Genomic DNA, 26,877 nt, shown 5'->3' with positions numbered 1-26,877 from the left:
AGCCCAGAATTTGTACAAACACCCTTTGCATTATAGTAACAAATATTTCTAGGAAATATTTCCTACAAAGCATGAGTCTCAGTAACAAGTGCTATATATATTTTCCAAGATGCACCGTCAAAGAAAAAAATATGAAAACATAAAGATAGGTAGGGTTTATGTAAGCTGCCTTTATGATTCATTATAAACACATTTGGGTGTTTTATGATCGGGAGTGTTATCTCTTTCGACATTTCTGCCTTGGGTTTGGGTAACAAAGAGCAGAACATCTCCTGGAATTTCCTGGATATCTTGTTGAATAAAGTAAGTAATTAAAAGAATGAGAATGTATAGTTAAATCCTTCCAATAACATGTGAATAAAAAGCATTGAATACATCTCTTAACATTCAGCAGTCTCAAGCAAAATTGTTATAGCCTGTCATTGTAAGAAATATATTAGAAAAGTTGCATTAATAACAAATTGTGAATCAGTTAATAGCTTTAACCTTATACTCTGAACTTGTGTGCAGAAAGAGACCATGCAGAAAAAGATGTAAGCAATATTTTCAGAAATGTACGTTTTTCAATGTCAAGATGTATTTTTCATGCCAAAAAAAAAAAAAGTTGCTTAATCCCCGCCCATGATAAATTGTGAAAAATATTAGCAGTAACTTCCCATCATTGGAGGTATAAATAATAATAATAAAAACAGGTATCAGAAAACTGCTTCTCTTGCTTTAATATGACAGGCTTTCTCAGGACTTTTCCTGAGTTGGAATCCATATTTTGCGAAGTGTTTCCAACAGGTTTCACAGGGAACTTCCCACAAACAAGCCCAATCGAATACAGAATACATGTGAGTTTAACATCATTTGTATCCTCACCTCACTACAATTCTCTCTTACCCTGTGGAGCAAAAGAACTGATGCTGCTCCATTTGCAACAGTGCAATCAACCCAGTTACTGGAAATAAGTGTTTCCCAAACCATACTTCCCTAAATCTGAGCCCTGCTCTCCGCCCTGAGCTCAGCAAACACACCTTGCTCATTCTTGCTCCCTTCTCCCCACCTTCAGAAACGTTCAATGCTAGGATGTAAACCTTTTCCAAATCAGGTGGCATAGGATAAGAAAAGTATACGGGGAAAATAGCTCAGTCTTTGCCTTTTTTCCTATGGCTGTAAACAATGTATGCATCTTTCTGCTTTCAAAGAGAGTTTGTTCTTAGTTAAGGGGATGTTTTTATCTGCCGCACTCTATGTGCAGGGAGATTTCCCGTTCTCTTCACTTTGGGTTTATCATGAATGAGATTTTTTTTTTTTTTGGCTAGCTCCAGGAAGATTCCTCCTCATTGTGCTGTGCAAGCTCCAGGGTGCAGGAGAGTAGGTCCAACCCAGAAATCTGTGTTACGCTGTCTACAACGGCAAAATAAAGGGCTGTGATGTTTAGAACTATGGTAGCTATAGTAGCTATCATCATTTGGGATTGATCTCTAGGCCCTCATCGGTGAAGTAGGACACTTGAGCCTTTTCTCTGTCATAACTTTTTACCTTATAAGCTTTCCTCTGTAAGGACTACTTCTTACTTTGTATATGGCAACCTGCTGGATTCAGCCCTCATGGAAATCATGTGGCTTACACTGTGGTTCGGCGGATGTTTCCCTTGGCAGCTACTCTGATGTAAACAGTTCTCTCTGCCCTTGCCCAGAGGTATTCCTGCTTGCTCCCATGCCATCCCCTTCAGTTGTACTGTACAGCTGTTCGTGGGACTGTGAGATGAACCAAACCAAGGAACTGATTAAAAAGACCCAAGGGTGAAAATAGCCTTATTTTTTCTTTTTAAAATATTTTTGCTCAGAACGAGCTGACCAATATATGTGTGATCAATTAGCAAATCATGTTTGCCATGTGAGATCATAAACATCTCTGGTGGCACAAATGAGGAGATGATACAGAGACAAGAATACACATTGGGGTACGGGAGGAGGACAGGAACAGCTTAAACCAGCTTTGCTGTGAAGAGGAGAGTCTGTGGAAGCAGGGCCTTGCATGAATATAAATAATTTCAAAGCTGGCTTTTGAACGCTATCTATTTTGTGACTGGTGAGATCAAGGGCCTCTGTTTATAACACTACTTACAGAATGAGTGTTTAATACATCAGCAACTTGGCAGGCTTCATTTTGTGGTTATCTCTCTTTGAGGGAGCATCTGGCTCCATCAACTGCTACCCAGTACAATAAAACATCAGACTTATCCAAATCATGTGAGTTTCAGATATGTGTCATGAAAAGAGTCCAACACCTACAGCTGTTTGGTTGGATTATTTTCTCTTTTTTCCCCTCCGTGCATATCTATTTCGTTAGATTTATCTCTGTTCCATTTTCTTTCTCTTCATGATTATAGGTTCTTAAAAGTTCCAGATGAAGTGTCATCAGATAATACTTAGAAAAAAGTCTTTTTATTTCTTAGCATTGGTTCTTTATTTAACTTTGTATATGTGGAATTGAAGTAGACGCTAGAAAGAGCTCTAGCAGGCAAACTTGTATTGCCAAGGAAATAGATACGACATGACTGAACTCTGAGTCTTCTGAATGTCTCATTTCTGTTACTTCTCGGTCTGAGCTAAGGACTGTTGGGTTGGAAGAATCATTTGAAACAGTCGTATTTTATGTGGTGGCTCCATTTTGTGCACTTACAAAGGGTCACATCCAGGGTGTGAATTATAATACACTCAACAGTGCTAACGATCTTAACATCAGCAAATGCAGTCAGTACAAACACCAACCTAATATTTGCAAATTACTTCCACTTTTAGAATTGCTGAAACTGGATTCACAGCCTACACTACACTGAGCTTTGTGATTCAGACTTATTTATAGACAAGAAAGAATGCAACAACCATAGAGCACTGTTTGCTCTACATCTTCTACTTCAAAGTGGGAATTATTTTGTTATTTAATTGCTACTTCACTCTGGTTGTCTGAAGCCCACTTTGCTTTTGTCTTTAGTTGCCTTGAACATGTCCAAAGTTTCACAACTTTGTCATTTAAAAAATGGCTTCCTCTTCTCAACGCTGTTTTTGAATAACCCACTAAGTTAAAAAACTAATATAATTAAAGATGGGCCAGACCAGTTCATATTTGTCTCCCTGCAAGAAAGAGAGGACAGCTACCAGCTGAGTTCACATTCCAAAATGCAGAAATTTGAACAAGCATGGCATAAGCCCAGCCTGGATGAAAGGGCAACTGACAGAGCTCATACACAAACGGGAAGACCACAGAAAGTGGTCATACCCAGGAGAAATATAGAAGTATTGCCCAAGTGTGCAAGGATGTAATTAGGGATGTCAAAACTCTGCTGGAGTTAAAACTAGACAGGGATGTGAGGGGCAAAGAAGGGCTTCTGTAGGTAGACTGGCAGTAGAAGGAAGGTTAGGGAAAATCTCATCATTGGGACACAGGACCTAGTGACAAAAGACACTGAAAAAGCCTGTTTCCACTGTAAGACTTGCTTTCTGGCATCCCAGTTCCTCAAGCCTACTAGCAGAATCTGTAAGAGTGAAGCAGTACCCACATGAGAGGAAGACACAGTTAAGAGGAGCTTATACCACTCAGACACGTAGAAGTTTGTGGGACAAGACAGGATGCACTCGAGGACGCAGCAGCAGCTGGCTAACGTCACTACAAGGCCTCGTTCTATCATCTCTGAAAGGTCATGGTGACCAGGGGAGTTTTCTGATGACCGGAAAAAGGAAAATATCACACTTGTCTTCAAGAAGAGGAGGAGAATCCACGAAACTACAGGCTTGTCAGTCTCAGGCTTCTAGGAAGATTATGGGGAAAATCCTCCTCAAAGCCATTTTCAGGGACATGAAGAACAAAAAGGTGACTGGGAACAGGCAGCAAATCATGTCTGACCAACCTACTTGCCTTCTAGAATTCAATTACTGCCTCCATGGACAAGGGGACAGCAGTGGATGTTGTGTATCTTGACTTTAGCACAGCCTTTGATGCAGTTCATGGTATCTTTATAGACAAATTGGTGAGACACAGACTTGAAAAAGTGGATTATAAAGATAGCTGTTGTTAAATCATACTACGGAATAAACTAGAAACTCATCTTTAGTAGATAAGAGATTATTTTTAAATATAAATAATATAAAAGTAATGAAAAGATTCAATATATAATAAGAATAAAAGTACAAAGAAAGCTTTGTTTCCAGAAGAACATACAGATACTCCCAAGGAAGGTTAAGCATTCCTTTATGTTTAGATAAATCCTCTATAAATTAGTAGAGGCAGCCAAGCTTCCAAATGTAAAAAAAATATTCAAGGATGAGAAGAAAGAAAGCTGAGTTTGAAAGAAAAATACTCCCAAGAGAAAAGGGGAGGAGCAGCCAAAATGTAGGCTGCCCATTTTGCAAGTAAAGAAGCTTATGTTCCAAATTACTTAGGTAAACCCATTTTTTCATGTTATGGCCCAACATCCTGGACTCTTCTTTCAGCCTTTATTCCCATTTTATCAATTAGTTCACCATGATTAACATCAGCAGAATATTTGCTGGGGCAGAGCTAAGACCTTTGCACAACTGCACATCATTCTTGTCATGGACAGAGTGGTTTTCCCTGCAGTTGTTGCTCAAGGCAGTAAGTTTCTGTAAGCAATCCTAAAACACCACCACAACTGGAGGTTATGACAGTGTTTTAATTCATTTATTTCAGCCTGTCTATAACTTCATGACTACAGCTTCACTGCTTCAGGGGTGAACTCTTCTGAGGTTAACATTTGATTTAGTTGAGTCACTGTAAGTGACCAAAAAGACTACAGTCAAAAGGGATGTATCAACATGAAATATTTTATATCACACTGAACTGACATTTCACTCTACCATTGATGCGTTTCATTAAAAAAGTCCAATGCAAGTCAACAGCACATTCAACTCTTAGTGAAAAGAAATTTAAAGAAATATAAATTGAGTTTAAAAAAATATAAAATCACTTTTTCAATTAAATTTCTACTTAGTTGAATCTCTGCATCTCACTTCAGTTCTTTTAGGGCTGACAGCAAAGAAAGGAGGTGAGTAAGTGAAAGAGGTCTATATTGAAGACCAGAGCTTCTTTGATCCACTGTTCTGTTTCAGATGCTTTTCTTTCAGCCCAGATCAGAAATGTTACTGAAAGGTGACAGATCCCATTCATTCCACAGCATTAACAAATACTCCTGAAATAGAGGGTTACTATTTTTTATTTAAGACACATGATCATTTTCAAAATGTAATAATGGACATTTCTCTCTTCCAGCTACCACAGAAACACAGTGTGAAATGGAACAGAATTTCCAGAAGGATCAGCAGACTGAATAGCTTGGAAACATCCAGCTTTGGTTTACAACCTGAGATATATGGCTACAGTCCTGGGTTGCCTTTCAAAAGAGGATACCAGGAGGAAACCCTGGAAATATATTCCAAATCCTAGAAATTACACTTGAGGGAACAATTCCCCTTTGGCAAAGACAAGGCCTAGATGACCTAAAGGTGTTTTCCATTTCTGCTTAAATCTTTTAAAAATACATACGTGTTTAATAAATTCTTATAACTTCCACAAATGCCCCAAAGTATACTAGGAGATCCTTTGAGTTTAACCAAAAGACCCAGTTGGGTCTGACCTTGCAAAACCTTCCATCAGAAGTTGTTACCTATGTAAGCAGAACCTCGAACTTGGTAAGTGGTGCTTACAGTTCAAGGATAAGGTCCAGGGGAGAAACTAGGGGATATTAGTTGGCATCTTCTGCTCCTTCCTATCCTCATGATAGATATGAAGCAAGTAGAAGACAATGAATCCTACTGGTATGTGAGGGTCCTGTTACGCAGTCAAGTTACAAAGGCTAAGAAAAGGATTTACAAACTGAGGGCTAATCCCTCCATTCAGTCTCAGATTTCTTCCACTTACTGATTCCCTCAGCATGGAGGAGTGCTTCGGGCAGGACTGCTTTGTACTTCTTATATACACCAAGAGATGGCTGAAAAAGAAAGGGATTTTGAGATAAGAGGTAAAGTCCTCTGTTTTTCAATAGCTATGCAAGCAATAAATCAAAGCCATTAATGAGCGTGAGATTTTAGAAAATATTCTCAACAACAAACTTTACTTTGACAGCTGCAAATCTAATTACTAGCAAGCACAGATGTTGCCAAAGAAGTCTGAATAGTCATAACACGATGATTAAAAAATAATTTCTTTGGTCAAAGCCACTAATTTTGCTTTCAAAGTTAAAATGTGCTAATTCAGAAGCCTGTATGGCATGAATATAAAAGAAAAGAAAGATTTCCCTATATGACAGGCAACATATAATGAACTGATAATGTGAAAATGCCATCAAATATGTAAATGTTTTAGTGACAGCTACTGGAGGAATGTCTGTTAAATGGTTAAATTTAAATAATGGCATAGCACAAAATCTGAAACTCATGTGTGGTACAATAACAGGATGGCCTAAATAGAGAAAAATATGTATTAGGGTTTGATTTGTTCTGTATTAATTCCTCTCTTCTGAATGGCTTTTAAGTCAGGTAGCACCTCTCCACATTCAGATGAAACATTTTGGTAAAGGAAGTTTTGAATGAAGCTTGATAGCAATAGACCTGCTGGAGTTGGAACTGAAAAAAAAAACAAGCTTTTTTCCCCTTTCACAGCCAGACTGATATGGGACCTTTTCCTTTTCACAAAAAAAAAAAAAAATTAAAAAATACTCCCATCAGAGAAAGGGGGCAGAACAGTAAGAAAATTCCTTCATTTACCAAATTCAATGAACTCTAATCTTTTTTTGGAATCTGCTCTTCACAGTGGAATCCTAGAAGTCAATATTACTTTGACGAGCCACCTCGCAGAACTAGGTGGCTCCTACTCTGCTGAGACATATGTCCATTTTATTTCATTTAGTCTGTTTTCTGTAGACTCTTATATTTGTCTCATGACTAAATCCCAGCAGCTCCAGTAGCCCAGTAATGGATATAACCACAAATCTTAATTATGGTTACTTGTGTACTAGCTTCTCCCCAGCTGAACTTTTAAATTGTTTATTCCTTTGGGAAGGATTTGTGTATCTGCAGATTATGCATTAGCATCATGTGTTAATGTTAATTAGAGTGCTAGTATCACATCTCAGTATTGGCCCTGTCCAAAGAAAACAGTTATTGACCACATCTGGTTTTAGAGATTGGATGTTTAGCCAGCTGATTCAAGCCATCAGTATCTACTTTAGGGTGAACGAAATCCTGCCCTCAGTCCCTTGTATTTCTCCACAGCTAAAACTTTTGTCAAACATGGTATCAGGGATGATATTCACCTCTCATCACGCAAGCAAGGGGATTCTTCAGATCTAGCTGTAGGCAACCACTCCCTCCTTTATTCCTTAATGATTAGCTTTGGCCAGTGAGGCAGCAGTTCTAAAGACTCATTTGCAGCCATTCTGCTGTGACATGGGCAGTAAAACTCAGCATTTCCACTGGGACAGAGAACTAAAACTGGGACTTAAAACTTTACCAGGACATTTGGCAATACTAAGTGAGGAGACAGGCACTGAGCTCGTCAGCATGGACACACATACGGGTTTGCAGTTTCTGTAAGTGGGAGTTTCAGTCATATAGCTTAACTTCCAGGAGTCCCAGAGGTTTCCCAACTTCAACATATAGTGTCCTCTGAAACAGCTTGTACTTCCTGACCCAAAAAGCTTAGGTCTGTTGCTAAAAATTACAGTAAGCAACACCTGCAATTGACCTATTGCTGAAACACACTTCTGATTTGTACTACAGAATGCCTATAAACTACTAATGGATTTGCCTGAAAAGTGTTTCCCAACTCACAAAAAATTATGAGATTCCCTAGACAAACCCAATAGTTTTTGAAGTTTTTCACAGGTAAAAAAAAAAAAAAAAAAAAAAAGCCAAGCAGACAGATAAAGAAAGCAAAAAACTGTCAAGAGATTGAACTCACATGGCTAGTTATGGCCATTGTCTTATGTGTGAGAGATCTTTGTGACATTCCCAAGCCCCATGCCAATTTAATTCTGCAAAGCAGTGCATTTCTAAGAATTGAAACTGGGAGAGAGAACAAACAGCATTGACCGTGTTGAGGAAGACAGCGGTTAAGTTGTTGGTATCAGTCCAAAAGGAAGAAAGTCCAGAAGGATAAACTGTGGAAGGAAAAAATGATAGAATCATAGATTCATAGAATGTTGGGTTGGAAGGGACCTCAAGGATCGTCTGGTCCAACAAGTATTTGACTATTAAACAGCTTAATCTAAAGGTCACACTTGAGTTGCCCAGAGAGGTGGTAGATGCCCCATCCCTGGAAACATTCAAGGTCATGTTGGAGGGGGCTCTGAGCAACCTGATCTAGTTCAACATGTCCCTGCTCATTGCAGGCGGGTTGGACTAGATGACCTTTAAAAGCCACTTCCAATCCAAACTATTCTATGATTCTATGATCTCCTGATTTCTAGAAACAATCTCACTCAATTGCCCAAAATCAAGATATGCTTAGCTGGACTCTGCCCTCTTTCGTGCTTGAATTGACCATAACATACAATTCCTCATCTCCAGGAGACCAAACTGTAGTTGGTTCTGACCCAAACTAGGGATAAAGGCAAGAGAAAGCACCTAACCTAAAATACCATTAAATATTTGGTAAGCTGGTTCAAATATTCAAACTATAAGTTTTGTAATTTTTCTCAGGTATTATAGCATCCTGTATGCATACTTAAAGCATATTGTATGTATTTTCTCAGGTCTTATAGCCCAAAGCACACTGTATGCATTTCATTTTACTCTTAATGTAGAAGTTGGAAACAGACTGAAGCCATGGATGTCTGGAAATAAGCATAAATACTTGCATCAGGCTTTTCCACTTATAATGGCATTTTTCACCTTTCCATGCTGCACAGGCTTTTCCTTGCCTATAGTGTTCTTTCTCTCAATTTTAGGGTGGTTTTTTTTGAGTCAGACGGAGTACTCATTGATGGAAAAAGTGAGGAATACTGAAGGTATATGTCTTTATGCAGCTGTTTGAATTTTAAGTAATATTGTATTTTCATATTTTTGACAAATATTAGCCCCCAGTCTATGTGAGTCATCCAGAAGCCCTCACCCCTACGCATAAAAACATTTTGCCTAAAATTATTTCTAGGTACAGCGTAACTGTATCACTGATGCGCCTGCTTTTTAGTTGTGCCAGAAACAGTACAAACATTTTACAGCTATAAAGGAAATGTAAATATAATACATTTGTTAACATCACATGCTGTATCACACCGTGTATCATTAACATAACACAGAAATTGAAAGCAAGAGTGAGGGCAAGGACAGGACGGGAGCCTATTTCTTAGCTCTTTAATGCGGCACAGTAAAAAATGGAAAGTTTTTGGTTTAATTTTAAGACCTAAGGATATAGTAAGGTAAATTCTGGTTTGACCCAGTTTCTCTTAAAATCTTTATATAGTTGATCCAATAAAACAAAGCAACTTCAAAGTCTCCAGGACACACTCAGTCTTAGACTTCACGGGTGAGCAATCACCATGTAAACCTGCAAAGTCATCTGACTTTTCAGATGGGCTGGATAGGAAAACAGTAGTTTCTTATTAAGCCATATGATCTTAATCTTTGAGACTGTAAGTACATGTTGTGAGGGAGAAGAAAACACCCTTCTTTTTAGATAGTTAATAAATTTGTAGTTTAATGAAATGAAGAAAAGATCTGCTGTGAAGCAGCTCTGAGATATGAAGTTTCAAGGGAGGCTTTTCTCTGGACATTCAGTGTTGTCTGTGGACTCTGTGCATCAGTTTTTCAGACAGCAGTTGAAGATTTGTGTGTGCAGGAGCAAACAAACTCATGAAAGAACTAATGAAAACCTCAATCAGGCAGGAATAGAGGTCTACATAAATGCCAAATGAAAAGCAGATTAAATAAAGTCCTTACCAACGCGAGCCAGTAATAACAATAATAGAAAAAGCATAGAGACTATAATTTAGTTGTGAAAGAAGAAAAATAAACAAGGTTCTGTATGCACTCCAAACATGAAATAAACCAAAAGGGCATGCTTAGATTCATGTGAACCTCCGATTTCATCAAACATCTAAATATTCTCTAAGTGGAATCAGGGTGGTAATAACATGAGGTTCTTTCAAAGCTACTTCTGGAGACTGCGTCATCACACAAGGAAAAACGCTGAACAAAGCTATGGAGACTGTGAAGCCACTGCACTGCTGAACAACAACTAGAATTAGTGAGGTAAGAAAATTCCATCTGAGGGTTAAGCAATTAAGTGCAGCAAGGAGAAGTAATAACTGAAGACATTTCACTAGAAATGCTTTTTCACAGACACTGCAAAGCTGTATATGGCCATAAAACACCTTTTCCCTCTCCACAGTGCTCTTCTTCACTCAAGGAACCTAGAAATTGCCATAAGTGTCACAAGAGCTCCCTGGTGGAAAGGTGTAAGGTGTAGAGGAGTGGTGAAACTAGAATGAAACATTAAAAGAAGCTGAGTAAATCATCCAGCCAAGCAACAACCATCTGGGTGCAGTTAATTCAATATTCTTTCTGATCAGTATTTCTTGTCTTTTTTCCATTGTGTGCTTTTCTCTACAGATCTGTCTCCCGTCACCACCACACTGCTTTCTAAACTCCATCTCAACCAAAATGTTTGTTCAGATTTTCAGCTCCTCTCCTCCGTACCATGAATCTCCTTCCTTTGTTCCTGATTGCCCAGGACCTTTCAGGATACACGACAGAATCCCCCTCCCTAGCTTTAATGTGACTTAGTCAAATTTGTCACATAAATATGGTCTTTAACACGTATTTTTAACACATATAAATTAATTCAGCACAAGCACAGCATATTCTGGGTTCTTGGTCCTGGTTTCACGGTACATGAAAGATCCAGGAGCAGCTCTAAAGCAATCAGGGTGGTATGAAGTCTGTGAACTGTTCATTTGACACTGGAAAAAAGTACTCAGGTCAATATCCAGGTTCTACTGCTGTAGGAAGAAGAGAAATTTCTTTCCCCTTTCTAATGAAAAAAAAAAAAAAAAGTTACATGGAAGTATGCTTTTGAAGTCATGAGCATGTGTCTCTGTTCTTTTCATGTTTATATTTTTCCTTATTGCTGAACAATCGCCTTGCATGAGTATCCCATCAGGGACAGACGTTGTCTTTGGTTTGCTTAGCACATGAAAAACTCTCACATAATGGGTTGGAGACTTGAGAAATAAACAGTGTGGGTGTTTTATGGCTTATTAGTTAATCACAGGAAGAAAAATACCTCATTTCCTCAGCAGAGAATATATGTTGATTCAGCTCAGCTGAAGAGGGGGATGTCTGGCAATAATTTTTTGGGATCTGTGGTACAGAATACTACTGCTGTTTGAAACTACATCATTTGAAACAGCAAAGTGCAAGTTAGCCCAGGTTAGGAACTTCATCCCGTTTTGTCATGACCGTTCCACCTGTGTCCCAGTAAGCTCTATTCCAATAAGGTTTTCGGGGACCTACTTATGTGTGACTCAGTGCAGTTTGAATGCTGTCTTTCAGCTCTTGCAGTATTTGTTGATTATCAAGAAAGCAGCCATAACAAGAGCGGTGAATTTTAACCACGGACATGTGTGAAAAATCGGTGTTGTAGTCTCAGGAGTGATGCAAAATATTGTTCTAAATATCAAGGAGGTAAATATACTCTGAAAACATTGTTTTCTTTTTTATAGATCACACAAATCAGAAGTAGAGAAAAAACATTCAAATATAACAATAGAGTATAGCTGCATCTACTACACAACTCAACCTCTTGAAAAAGCAAGAAATTCACTTCACATTCCCAAAAATAGAGGAATTCATTTTCATATATTAGAGAGATGAACACTGGTAATTTCAGGCAAATTGCTGTAGCTTCTAACTGCTCCATTATCTAATGAAAAAAAAAATGCCTTTCAGTTTAGAGGAACCCATTAAATAGATCTATACTTTTCTTATGGTTAAATATTGTTATAGTTCTTAGATGAAGTCCCAAAGGGAAGCACAGACTTTCTCACATGCGTTACACAGAACATGCTCTGTCCTGAGCAACGATCTGAGGGACACACACTACAGTCACATTAGACCTCTCCCCCTTTTTTCCTTACCCTAATAAATTTCCTCTCTGGGAAAGGTGTAGATAAAGAAAAGCAGTGTTCATATGACCTAGAATCATAGAATGATAGAATAATTGAGATTGGAAAAGACCTTTAAGATCAAGTCCAACCATTAACCTAGCACTGCCAAGTTCACCACTAAACCACTGACCTAGCTTTAGCCATCTAAAAGTTTGCCCTGGCATCTCAACTAGGCTCTCTCGAAAGGTCAAAGGAAACAAAAGAGTACCTTTATCAGGGATTCCTCTCATCCTAAGGGCAGGAGTGGAAGATCTGTGACTGAATCACCTCCCACTTCCCATGGACTACAGTTCTCCAGCTGCAAGCTGAAGACTAGTTTAGACTAGGTGACTAACCTGTAGATGACATTTTTTACGTGACCTGCCCACTCACAGGTCAGTAAGAATCATAGGATCATAGAATGGTTTCAGTTGGAAGGGACTTGGAAGATCATCTAGTTCCAACCCCCCTGCCATAGGCAGGGACACCTCCCACTAGACCAGGTTTATCAAAGCTCCACCCAGCCTGGCCTTGAACACTTCCAGGGATGGAGCTTCCACAACATCTTTGGGAAACCTGTTCCAGTGTCTCACCACCCTCAAAGTGAAAAATTTCTTCCTGATATCTAATCTAAATCTTCCCGCTTTCAGTTTAAAGCCATTCCCCCTCGTCTGATCACTACATGGTCTAGTAAAAAGTCCCTCCCCAGCTCTCCTGTAGGCCCCCTTTAGGTACTGAAAGGCCGCAATAAGGCCTCCCCAGGCCCTTCTCTTCTCCAGACTGAACAACCCCAACTCTCTCATCCTGTCCTCATAGGAGAGGTGCTCCAGCCCTCTGATAGTCTTTGTGGCCCTCCTCTGGACCCTCTCCAATGGATCTATGTCTTTTCTATGTTGGGGGCTCCAGAGGTGGACACAGTACACCAGGTGGGGTCTCAAAGATTTCTTTTTTTTTTTCATTTTCCTTTGGTAGAAATTTGTTGGGTCACTGAAACTTTCATTTGCAGAGGAAAGAAAGGCACAGCAATAACCCATGGTTGGGTGTTGAGGCTAGACAGCTTCAAATTCAACACAGATTTGTAATGAAGATGACAATCAATCATCTGAACAGATTACCAAAGAAAGTGACAGATTACCCATCTCATGTGTCTTCAAATAAAGATTAAATGTGTTTTTGAAAGATAAGCTTTAGCCAAACACATTAGGACAGTAGAAGGGAAGTGAATGCAGTTGTTTGACTTATTTCACACAGAAAATGAAACTAAATGATCTAACATTTCCTTTTTGTTTCAAATGCGTCATTCAATTAAGTGGTTTATTTTATTTATATTTTTCTTTATCTGTCAGAGAATCTCAAATTGATCTATTCTAAAAGAGAAAGAAGCTTTTAATTTAAGAATCTGATAGCTAATTTCGCTAGCGATTCCAAATATTTGGGAGCTGAGGGTTTCATTTGATATGACTGTTCTCTGGGTAATTTAATCAAAGTCAGATGGTGGACAGCACATTCTTCTTTGTAAGTGTTTCAAGACATTGTTGGCTTCTCTCTGATAGATGCTTTTCAAATAAAATTATAATTTCTTGAAGGACTAATTGATCACTAAATAGAAAACTTATTAACTTTTTGTGCTTTATTTAGTGGCGGAGAGATTATAATTATAATATCGAATGAGAGCAGGGTAGGTTAAAATAATTCTCTTCTATTTGTGACAGATTCCTGGCTTGAGAAACACTGCATCTTGCCACAAAATTTGGTGAGTAGAGAGCTGATAATAAAGCTCCAACATTGTGATAAGAGAAATTTGGGGAGAAATGAGACTGAGTGGCTATGAAGGGATTAGTTTTGCCTTTGCTTCCCCTTCTGACCCCTCTCTCTTACCACTTAAGTAAAGAGATATTTCTAATATTTATCAGTTCTTCCTTATCCATAACAATTGAAGCCCCTAAAACTGACAAAAAAGGGAGTGTAGAGAAGAGGCTATTCGGTGAAAGCACTCCAAATGCCAAACTGGTCACCTATATTGCTCCTGTGTCACCTGTGTGGGGTCAGAAGCAACCTGCTGGTTCTATGCTTGACAAGACTGTGTAAGAAACAGTCCTTATAATATATGATACATAAAATATTGTGACATGTGTTGAAAATGTTGTGATGAATAGAGACCATTGAAGCTCACAGAAGTGTATTTACTAGGGGATACCTGGGACCATGAGCTTAGAGGAGCTCCTGGAAGGCAGTAGTGTCATCACTGCTACATTTGGATTGTACTATTTCAGGAAGCAAAGAAGAGTGAATATTACTACAGAAGTTTTTACATAAAATCGTAGACTCATAGAATAGTTTGAGTTGAAAGGGACCTTGAAACGCCATCTAGTCCAACACTCCTGCAATGAGCAGAGACATCTTCCACTAGATCAGGTTGCTTAAAGCCCTGTAATACGTCCAGGGATGGAAAGCAGGGATGGGGCATCCACAACTTCTCTGGCAACCTGTTCCGGTGTTTCATTACCCTTATCACACAAAAATTTCTTCCAATCTAAATCTACCTTCTTTCAGTTTAAAACCATTGCCACTTGTTCTGTCACTACAGACTCTGGAAAAAGTCTCTCTCTGTCTTTCTTATAAGCTCCCTTTAAGTATTGAAAGGCCGCAATAAGGTCTCCCTGGAGCTTTCTCTTTTCCAGCTGCAACTCTCCCAGCCTTTCTGCAGAGAAGAGGTGCTTCAGCCCTCTGATCATTTTTGTGGCCCTCCTCTACACCCTTTCTAACAGGTCCATGTCTTTCCTGTACTGAGGACTCCAGAGCTGGACACAAGTGGGATCTCACTAGAGTGGAGTAGAGGGACAGAATCCCCTCCATCCACCTGCTGGCCACACTTCTTTTGATGCAGCCCAGGATACAATTGACTTCCTGGGCTGCAAGTGGACATTGCCAGCTCATGTCCAATTTTTCATCCACCAATTTGCTCAAGTCCTTCTCCACAGAACTGTTCTTCATCCACTCATCCCCCAGCCTGTATTGATACTGGGGATTGCTCTGACCCAGGTGCAGGACCTTGTACTCAGTCTAGTTGAACTTCTTGAGATTCGCATGGGCCCACTCCTCAAGCCTGTCAAGGTCCCTCTGGATGGCATTCCTTCCCTCTGTCAAATTAACTGCACCACTCAGTTTGGTGTCATATGCAAACTTGCTGAGGGTGCCCTCAATTCCACTGTCTATGTTGTTAATGAAGATATTAAATAGTATTGGTCCCAGTACGGACCCTTGAGGGGAACCACTCTTTACTGTTTTCCATTTGGTCATTGAGACATTGACACAACAACCATGTCTTAGCCTTTAATTTTGTGCTGTTCCAATATCTCCATTCAGGGTCAGATGTTTTTGCTTCTTTTTAATTTAAAACTGTGGGTTCTGTGAAGATTTACAGACCCACTGAATTTAGCTGCTGACCCCCATGGCAGAAAGTTCAGGACAACAGTGCAGTGGACTTTCCTAAGAATATGATCTTGAATTACCTCATGTTAAAAATACTCCACAGAGAAGTTGTAAGGATTTGAGTAATTTTTCCTGTGGAGAGTACTTTACTTCAGATAATAGAAACATTTTTTTTACAGTCTGGAATAAATTAAGATGGGTCTGTGAATTTCTACCATGTACGGATGCCGATTCAATAGTAAGAACTCCTTATATTGTCTCTCTAAAAAGAAGTGATATTCATTCCAAAATGTGCCTTACTTACCATGAGACTGTTGTCAGTTCTTTTCCCAAGAAGTAATTTATTTTTTTTTAACTGGAGGAGTAGAACAGATCAGCCAAACTTCTAAATCTGAAACAGTACATTGAGGACAAAAAGTCAGAGGATATGGTTTATGATTCTGAAGAACAGCAGCACTGGCAGCAGGTACCTTTTTGAGCAGTCAATGCCCTAGAAAAAACCTTACTCTTTTTCTTAACAGGGTACCCAATATGTTCTATCACAAAATGTCTGACCTAACGCTGACCAATATTCTCACAGACTACACCACAAGCTCCTCAGCAACTGTGTCCTCAAAGAGCGCTCTTGATAGGGCTTAAGTACTGTGCTTACAGATATGTGAGTGCAGGTAAAAGTCTGCCCACATCCACTCTGGTCATGTTAGTAGTGGCATCAGAATCTGGATGAGGTAAACTTACATGCACGGACACACACAAAAAGAGCCATGAAAAAAACTTCAACAAATGAAAACCGAGAATCACATCCATTGCTTTGGGCAATCGCTTGATGTACAAGTGGAGAAACCAGTTACAAGTCATGTTCCTCAGGGGTTGGCACTGGGAATGGTGCTGTTCAATGTCTTTGTTGGTGACATCAACAGTGGGATTGAATGCATTCTCAGCAAGTTTGCTGACAACACCAAGCTATGTGGCAAGGTAGACATGCTGGAGGGGAGGGATGCCATCCAGAGGGACCTTGACAGGCTTGAGAGGTGGGCCCAAGCCAACCTCAGGAAGTTCTACAAGGCCAAGGGCAAAGTCAGGGTCAGGGCAATCCCAAGCACAAATATTGGCTCGGTGGGGAACAGATTGGGAGCAGCCCTGAGGAGGAGGACCTGGGGGTGTTGGTTGATGAGAAGCTCAGTGCGAGATGGCAATGTGTTATCACAGCCTAGAAAGCTAACTGTACCCTGAGCTGCATCAGAAGTGTGGCTGGCAGGTCAAGAGAAGTGATTCTGCCCCTCTACTCTACTAGACTCTGGTTAGACCCCACCTGAGGTACTGCATCCAGCTCTGGAGCCCCCAACATAAGAAAGAAATGGGCCTGTTGGACCGAGTCCAGAGGAGGGCCACGAAGATGATCAGAGGGTTGGAGCACCAACAGGCTGAGACAGTTGGGGTTGTTCAGCCTGGGGAAAAGAAGGGTCCGGGGAGACCTTACTGCGGCGTTCCAGTACCTAAAGGGGGCCTACAGGAAAGATGGGGAGGGACTCTTTATCAGGGAGTGTAGTGATAGGATAAGGAGTAATGGTTTTAAAATGAAAGAGGGTAGATTTAGATTAGCTATTAGGAAGAAATTTTTCACTATGAGGGTGGTGAGGCACTGGAACAGGTTTCCAAGAGAAGCTGTGGAAGCTCCATCCCTGGAGGTGTTCAAAGCCAGGTGGATGGGCCTTTGAGCAACCTGGTCTAGTAGAAAGTGTCCCTGCCCATGGCAGGGGGGTTGGAACTAGATGATCTTCAAGGTCCCTTCCAACCTAAACCATTCTATGATTCTACGATTCTATGATTTCTGTGTTGGAATGAACTACTAGATCTTGCTTGCATATCCTGGAAAAAAAGAAAAAAAAAGATGAGAAATACATGCTGTAAATCTGATGTTGTCAGAGCATATCAGATTCACTATGTGTGCACAAACACCGCTCATGTCAGCCTGCCCAGTCTTACTGAAATACCCTGTGCTGTGATCTCTACACACATTGTAGAAATGCACAGCAGCCCAGACAGAGGTACTGTGCAATACAAATAGTGGGACTGCCAGATGTCAAAAAAAAGCCCCAACAAAAACATAAAAACTCATAGTGTCATCCAATTCTTTTGGAATAAAATTTTCAGGTAGAACGAATAAACTGGGGAAAGCCGGATATCTGGTAGCACTACCTTGGATTCCCTTGGGAAGCTTTCTTGGGTTCAGTCCTAACCAGAGGCACACACAATTCAGGTCAACATGTTTACTCACTATGTAGGATTATTATAGAGCCCCAAAGCAATATCAGGTGGAGTTCTACTTTAAATAGCACCTATTCATTCAAGGCTTTTGTTCAAGTCTTGAAGAGCACACTGTTTTGATAAAGTTAATCTTACTTAACTTTACTTGTCTCCGCTTTGTCCATTCCATATTTCAACTACATTCCATACAATATATTAATAGGAAATAATATGCTGTAACAGTGCTGGACATTGTCTGTCTCCCAGGCAGAAAATGGAAGTGCAGTGTGTATATGTTCCAGGGTATTTGGACCAATATAGGCCTTCAGCAAATGACAGTTTCCATTTAATTGGAGCAGTATTTTGCTTCCTGGCAGCATATGTATTTATGCATGTCTGCATATGTCTGGATGTTTGCTTGTTTATAATTTTATATATACATGCACATCACACACATGCACATATACATATATTTTTTCTTTTGAAACAAAACCTAAAGTGTGCCAGAAAGTCAAGCTAGCAAGACACAGAAAATCTATGGCCTGATGCCGTTTTTGGTAGGTGGGATTCTGTCTGTGTATTTGGAACTTTAGAAGAGTTTCTGTGTGTATACTTATGAAATCACATCTTGGACATCTTCCAGACACTTGAAGTGGTCTTAACCAAGAATCCCTCAAGATTTGTCCCCGAATAAATCAGTAGTGAAAGCATTATTTCTAGAGGTGAATGGCTTCCTGTTCTTCATGTAATCTATTTTCAGGGCTTCTCACATGTTTTTCAAAACTCAGATTTTGCTTCCAGCTATGAATTAGCTGTAATAGGTATCCATTTGTTTGTTGTTACTTGTTCGTTTACTGAAGGTATGTTTCTGGTACTTCCCCTGGAGTGCCAGCATGCTGGAGAGACAGCAAAATGCCATTTGAGGATGACAATTACAGATGGAAAGAAAAGCTATCAATGAGAAGCAGAATGAAGAAACCATATCAGGGAAGGAAAAGGCTACTAGAGCCGAGATATACATATATATATATATATATAAAAGGGAGCATATCCCAACAAACCATATGAGTACAACATACTTGGGAGAGGTCTTTTTAGATTATATACTTCATTACATGCAAATATCTGAGAAGTTCACTTTTTTCCAGTACATAAGAAAGTTAGTTTCCTCTTCCTGCTGTGGGTAGCCAGGAGAGCTGCTGCAAGGACTGCAGTGTTGGGGACAGCAACTGCAGAGCTTTCCTCAGGACACTCTCTCTCTGGACAAAAAGTCACCAGTGCTGCAACCATTATTTAGTAAAGAAAAAAATCACAGGTATCAGTTTATGACTTCTTTTATAAAGCAGCTTTCTTTGCCTGTAGAACCCAACAATCATGAAGTCAGACTCAGCTCTGATATGAACTGGCCAATCCTGCAGTGGAGTCGAAGACTATTTAATGATGTAAAAGTCAAATAGGCAAGGTCAGCCAAAAAAGGACAGATTTTAAATATTCCAGAACACAAACGTTTAGAATTTCATGCTTATCCACCAGAACAGTATGACATGAGCTGTGAGTTATAACTGGAGAATCTAAGCAGATCTGTATAAAAATTAATAGCTTTGCGTGCACAAGAATTGCTTGAAAACTTTTCAGTGCCAAAATAAGCAGTAAAAGATATTGTAAACATGGATGCAGTATCATTAGTCTTTTAAATACTTGCTGTTGTAGAACTGAGATGTAATTAACAAGTGATCTGATACACGACTCTATATTACTGTGCTTTTTCCCACGCAGAAATGCTCTTACCAACAACTGTTAAATACTCTTGTTGTCACAGGAGATTTGAGTGTAAAGACTGATTTTGGTTACTTCTTTGTTCACATTCTCTGCTTGTAATGTGGATTAGTGGCACAGATGACTGAGCTGATAGATATTACTCAGTGTTCTGTTATCTGTAACAGTCCCTAGATCAAAAGCTGATATTAAGTATGATTACAATATTTGTGACCAAAGGTGTGTTTGGCAACAGGAAAGGTACTAAATGCATTTTGACATTTTGTGACAAATATAACTATTTAATGAGATTAGACTAACAAAACTACATGGAGATTAAGTAGGTTGGTGACACATAGAGAGCTTGAAGACAGGCTGGAAAAGCTCTTGAAAACCTATATAGTTCTTAAAACATACATAAGACTACTAAGAAATTTAGTTTAACCAAAGTTAGAAAGAAGACTTGTTTTCTATTGTATCAAACTGAGCTACATTTCTTTTGTTCAGTTTTGATTTTTGGCTTCAAATAAATGCAAAAACTTTCAGAGACAGCAAATCTCAGGATGCTGGGGCCTCTTTGTTGATGCTGAGCCTAGTACTGCTGTTGATATATACTGACTGCTGCAGATATCTTTTACTTTTCTGTATAATTGAGTGAGTAAATAGCTGCTGTATTGTTTTTTCAATTTAAAAAAATATTTTAGCCACTCTGAATAAACAGTATGTTTCACACAAACATCTTTACTGGCGCTTATGAAGATTTGGCTTCACTAGAATTACCTATTGATTTGTAGCAAATTAACAAAAGTATTTTGAGGGAAAAAAAGACAAAACATTCAGAATTACACAGCTTTAGGTCTAAATTAAAGTCAGGTTAACTGGATGATGTGCAAACATTTACAGGAATGTCATGGCATTCCAGCAACAAACTGCAACTAGACCCTACTGGGGAGTTAGATTGACTGCATAGCACTCAAAGGAAAATTACTTGGAAAAAATAGATAGATGGCTGGCTACAGTGAAGACTCAGCAGAGTAATCTAAGCCTATGTAAATGCAGAAGGTATGCTATTTTCTCTCCACTGATTTTTTTTTTTTTTTTTGGCTTAAAGAAGGTGGGCCTAATGCTGTTTTCAGCTCCTGGGACTGTGGTGTCTTACTCTGTCCTATGAATCTTGCTCCCAGAGCCGGGCATGTAAGATTTAAACCCATGGGTGTCACAGCTGCCATTAGTTCGGAAACCGTTTTCACTAGAACAGTTTTTCATTGGAAAATGTTGGTTCCATATAAAACAATTTTTTCTGTTGGGCTGTCAGCTTCAAACACAACTGTAATTAAAAAAATAAAACCTGTTATAATAAGGGCACAGCTGAATGTTTTAACATTGCTATAATGGAATGCCTGGAAACTTTCATTTAATTTTTTTTTTTTTGCGTCATGGTTGTATTTTTATATGCTAAAATAAAGTTAAATTAACAGATAAATTCCACACAAAATCTTCCTAATAACTGAAAGCCGTTTACTACAATTTCATTTTGCAGGCAAATACAAATTGTTCGAGAGTTTTCTTAGAATTCAAACCTACATTTTGAAATATTGGCATTTCCCATAGAGTTCACGTTCTAAACCTCCCACTCTGCTAGATGTCACTGAATTATTCTTGAACATTACATTCTCAGATATAAAAAAGAAAAGACATTTTCTCAGAAAGTAGCTTCTTTTGCTCTAGTGCTGGAGAATGAAATACTTTCCTGAGTATTCTTCTCCTATATGGAAAGGAGATAGCACAACATGAAAAGTTAATGCTATGCCCAGGGCACGATGCATTTGAAGGGGGATGCTGAGCTGAACAGGGGTGGGGCAGGTGACCCACATTCACCGTGTGACTCAGATTTGTGTGCCACATCAGCTCACGGGGATGGTGAGAAACAAAATCCTCCTACCTCTCCTGCTTTCCCAGTAAATCCCTATCAGAACACATCTATTCCCACTGTTTTTTTCTTTATTTAGATTGGTAGCTATAGATTATTTTCCCACTCAGGGGACATTAAGGTAGCAGCTGGGTCAGTGAATACAGCACCATGACAGTTTATTGGGCTTAACTACTATAAAGAAGGATACAATATTAGTTAATAATGTAAAGAGTTGCCCAAAGCAGCAAGGTACAATAGAGTTCACGTGGCCTTTGGGATGGTAAATCTCTTACACCCCATTCTTGTTTTCCAGAGGCTGTAACACAGCCTTACAGGACAGCAAGAGATATTTCAAGTGAAAACCAGTGTCCCTGCATTTCTCATTTTTGGTTACTTAATTGTATTCTGCAGTTTCTTCTGGCTTTTCTGCAGGAAAGTTTGATTCAGGAACGTCTGATTCAGGGAGGCAAACAGCTGAATCCATCCTTCTAGACAATCTGTATGGCAGAAATGTCTAGAGGGATATTTTTAGAGTTATTCTTGAGGTAACATATACAACAACCAAAAAGGTGAAGCCAGCTGAAAACACATTCGGTAGGAAATTAGAGGCACTCAGCTAACTGACGTGAATCAGAAGGACCATATAAATTTTGCTATTACAAATCCCTCATTCATGGTAAAGCCATGCTTCACAAATATATACGTATGTGACTACATATTGTGTTGTGTATATTTTTGAATGGTCCAATAAAGGAGAAGACCTACATGCTCACTGAAAGCCTCACATAAAATGTATGCAAACTCCAAACCACTTTAACTTCTTTGTTTTTATTGAAAAATGTGAGCATTTTTGCTAATGTATATAAGCCCTACTTAAATTTCTGTGTGTAGATTTTTCTCTAATTCAATATCCAGGTCATAGCTGTCCAAGCGAATGGTGAGGCCTTACAAGTGGAAATTTCAGTGAAATAGTCCCTGTCTATGTACTACTCTGTTCCACTGTCTTTGTGTTGTCAAGTGTGTGCTCATGTAATCCAACCTTTTGAAAGCGGATTTTACATATACCTCCTGGTCATTGGAATAAATGCTGAGAACAAAGTCAAAACCTCCAGGCGAACCCCAATTTCAGAGTTCAGCAGCAGACCTAAGACTTTGATGACTTTCAGGAACCAGACCTAAGACTTTGATGATTTCTTGATTATTGTAGTGGGAAAATAGAGACTCAGGCAGAGACAGCAACAGCCAAAAGAAATCACAGTTCTTCAGTCTTTACATTTGGCTTCTCACTGCCCAGCACTGATGTACTCCTGTTGTTTTTGTGGTTTTGCTTGGGGTGCCTAATCCAGTGATAAATATGAGATAATTCTATAGTATGATAAGCTTATGTAAAAAAAAAAAAAGTCCATTTAAGCAGAGTAAATAAAAGCTCTGGTTGTTATTTCCATAACAAGAGCCCATTTAATTTATCTTAACTTGTCCTGGATATAAAGACGGCTGTACAGACAAACAAAGACACTCCACATGCTCTTTCTGTTTGTTGTTACCAGAAAATCTCAAAAGACATCTGTTAACATTTTTAATTAAATTGTAATCTGCAAGGAAATTTTCAACAACAAATGAACTACGTTGTTTATATTATATGTTCCTCAGAAATCTTGACCCTTTGGATTTGATATGCTTAAAAGAAAATATTTTGTAAAAAGATTAGATTCACACAGTGAAGCTGCCTCACCCAGGGACACGGCCCGTTTTTCTTTTTAAAACCCAAATGGCTTTACAGAGTTAGGAATTTGCTGTCTGTGCAAGCAGTGAGCTTGCAAGTGCCGCTGCAGGCAGGGAAGCCATCCAGCTCACACGCCACATATCGCTGTGGGGTTCCCGGCAGACCCAGCACACACAAACCCCAAGGGCCCAGTCAGGAGTAGGTGCAGATGGATATCCCTCTGCAGCTGCCTCTTCTCCGTGGGATGCCAGAGAGTCTACATTTGTCTCTTAATAAAGACAAGTAAGGGTTAGATGTCAAGCTGTAGGTCCCACTTTCACAGCACTCTCCCACAACATTTTCCCTGTTTGGCCAATTCGAATTCATCTTTCTTGAGCATGGATGGCTCTTATACTCAACACCACAACTAGGGTTATCTTCTGCCTTGCCAATTGTACTTCTTTTCCCTTACAGGAACAGCCACACAGCAAACTACAAGGAATCAGCAGTTTCTCTCTCACAGATGCAAAGCTTATCCTGTCCTTCCTTTTCAATTTGTACCCGTGCATTCTGACGTCCAGGACAAACTTTTCTTCTGATCAGTTTGGAATTCCACTCTCAGTATACTTTAGTTCCACTATTGATATTCTTCTTTGCAGTTCATCATCCAATTAAGTCAGGATATCTTTCTCACAACTTTTTTCTGTTCACTTGACTATAAATTCCAGACAATTTTTGCACCTGTTTCTCAAAGAAATTCCAAGTTTCCTCTGTATTTCAGTCTCAGAGCCCAACATTTGCCAGTTCCTTTAGTTTATCAATATTTTCCCATTGAAGTCCAAGACACGAGTTATAAACATAGTTATGTTTATTGTCCTGTTCACTGCTATTAAGTTCTACTTTCTCCAAGTGATTTTTTCTTTTACCTACTTTATGTCTTATAATCTGTAACCCATTTAACTGACTTACCTATGCTTGTTCCTCAGCCTTCCTTGAACAGCACATAGTATTTAACACCTGTGTCCCAGTTGGAAATACTGTATTCTGGTTTATCCATTTTTCGGTCCTTTGAAGTACCAAGAGATCAGTCCTGTCATCTAACTCACAGAATCACAGAATTACAGCATTGCTGAGGCTGGAAGCCACATGTAGAAATCATTTAGTCCAACTTCCCTGCTCAAAGCACAGTCATCTAGAGCGGGTTGTCCAGCACCATGCCTGCTTAGGTTTTGAATAAGTCCACAGACTGAGATTTCACTACCTCTCCGTGGCAATCTGTTTCAGCATTTGACCACCCTCACAATAAATAAAGTTTTTTCTTATGTGGAGATGGAATTTCCTGTATTTCAGTTTGTGCACATTATCTTGTGCCCTGTCACTGGACGCAACTGAGAAGAGTCTGTTTCCTTCTTCATTACACCCTCCCAATAGGTATTTATATACACTGACAAGATCATCTCTGGGCCTTCTCCAAGCTGAACATTTCCAGCTCCCTCAGCCTCTCCTCATATGAGAGATCCTTGAAAATCAACCAGGTGTCTGTCAAGGACTGTTCCTAATGGATTCCTTCAACAGACTGGGTATAGTTCTTTCACAAAATGTACACCTGGCTGTTTTGTCATTTTCAATGCATGTGCTCTGTACTTTGTACTTGGACACCTACATGTCTTCACATCAACTGTCTTGCCAGTTGATAGATATACAGTAAGAATTAGAGTGTGTGGACCCAAGACAGTTCAATGTACTATCACTGAGCTTAACTGTCCCTTGATAGAGGCTGATCCCTGACCCCAATGTAGCTGCTCTCAGCTCATTACAGCGGGACCTGGCAGTACCATTCGTTCAATGTGCAGCATAAACACATGGATTCTCCAATGATCTCATAATTCCTTTTTGTCTTGAGACCCTTGCTAGAGGGAGAAGTGCTCCCACTCCACTTCTTTCTTTCTGGTATATAATCACGTTTATTCATTTTAACAGTTCATTTCTTTTAACTGGATTCATGTAGAACCTTCTCTGTTCTTTATGTAGATGTGAATGTCAGCTTCTTTGTCTGTGACCTGTATGTTACAGACTCCTTTATGTCTACTTGTTTCTTTTAGTGCCTTTAGTTTCCTTTTCTTGCCTCTTGGAGGACTCCAAGACATCCATCTTCACTTTCCCGTTCCTATTCCTACGAAATGAAAGAAAATAAGAACAGCTGTACGAGGCAAAGTCAAAGGTCCCTTGGGCCCCATATCTTGCCTCCATGGTCAACCGAAATTGCTTAATAAAGAATATCAGCATAGGGCAAATCCACAGTGATACTTCTCCAGCACAGTCTTCCTATGTTCTTCTTCATAGCCCAGAGGCTTTTTGTGTTTCAGTTACATTTCTTCTCTACCAGCCAGTCTCTTCTTCTAGCTTACTTTTATTGTTATGTATTTCCATATGCCCTTTTTCTTGTCCAGCAGTTGTCTTCTCTGTCCTGTTGTTTGGTAGCTGTATTTATAATTTTTTTCCTGTTGTCCTCCTCAAGCTATTGCCCTTCTTAGCTATATATTTAGCAATTTTCTTGCGTGAGATCTATCAAAACACAATGTGTGCATAACAAGTTTCTTAGTCAGGTACCCACATGTAGTCAGTAACTCCATATCTCTTCTCAGTGAGTTGCCAAAGGTGCTTCCTCACTGTTCACTCATCATCTGTCCCAGGCTTCCTTGGGCTCAAGGAAAAACAGTTTATAAACTTTAGATTTTCCCATCTGTGAATTTACACTCAAATGAACACTCTAGTTATTGTCTATTTCTTCTGAACTTTTTTGTGTATGCTGGTTCAGTGTCCTTCCTCATCTCCTTGAGCATGCAGCTGTCAAAGGCAGGAAGCTGCCAGAACACAATCTGCTCAAAGATGTCTGCCCCACCACAAAGGCAGAGATTCTTCACACCATTAAATGGCAAATAAACCACAAAATAACACTGAAAAGCAAGCATCATTCCAGTGGCTAGTTCTGCAACGCTTGCTGACCTCCTGTGTGCTGTACCCTCTACTAAGCCTCTTTATCTCCATCTTTTATCAGCGAGATATTTCAAACCCCTTACTTCCTCTGGTAGCTCTATAATAGGTCTTACAGACAATATAAGTTCTATAGAGGCAGTAATGAGTTCTGTAGCTTTATTACTTACAAAAAGAAGTATTTTAGTTTCAATGCTCTATCACTATTGCCCAGGCTGAGGATATAATTTGATTTGTAGTCTCCTTGTTGTAGTAACTAGGCAACAGTCTGATTCATCATCCCGTTCTACATTTATCTGACAAATTAGATTTCAATTGCACTTCTTGCATCCCAAGGAACTCAGCTTTTTGACTATTTACTATGTCCCATCCCATTAAAATTTTAAAGTCAGATTTCTTGAGCATCACATCTCATCTCATAAGCAAAGCAACATTGTCTAGCTCATGAATCTGAGCAATTTCTTATGTTCTTATTCTCATGTTTCTAACAGGAAACTGGAAAAAGATATGAAATTTAGATTGCCCAGGAGAAGAAATGAAAAGAGAGATGGATTAGAAATGGTGTTCCCCTGGAATGGTTTGTTGTGTTACCTGTCTCACCCCACCCAGCACAAAATTTCTGTGTACATCCCCTAGAGCTCCGAGGAGACAAAACATTAGCAAAACTGTCAAGTCCTTCCTTGT

The sequence above is a fragment of the Charadrius vociferus genome, unplaced genomic scaffold (assembly GCF_000708025.1).
Source record: "Charadrius vociferus isolate BGI_N301 unplaced genomic scaffold, ASM70802v2 scaffold16, whole genome shotgun sequence".
In the NCBI taxonomy this organism is placed as follows: Eukaryota; Metazoa; Chordata; class Aves; order Charadriiformes; family Charadriidae; genus Charadrius; species Charadrius vociferus.
The sequence above is the reverse complement of the archived record's forward strand: the minus strand, read 5'-3'. Positions refer to the sequence as shown.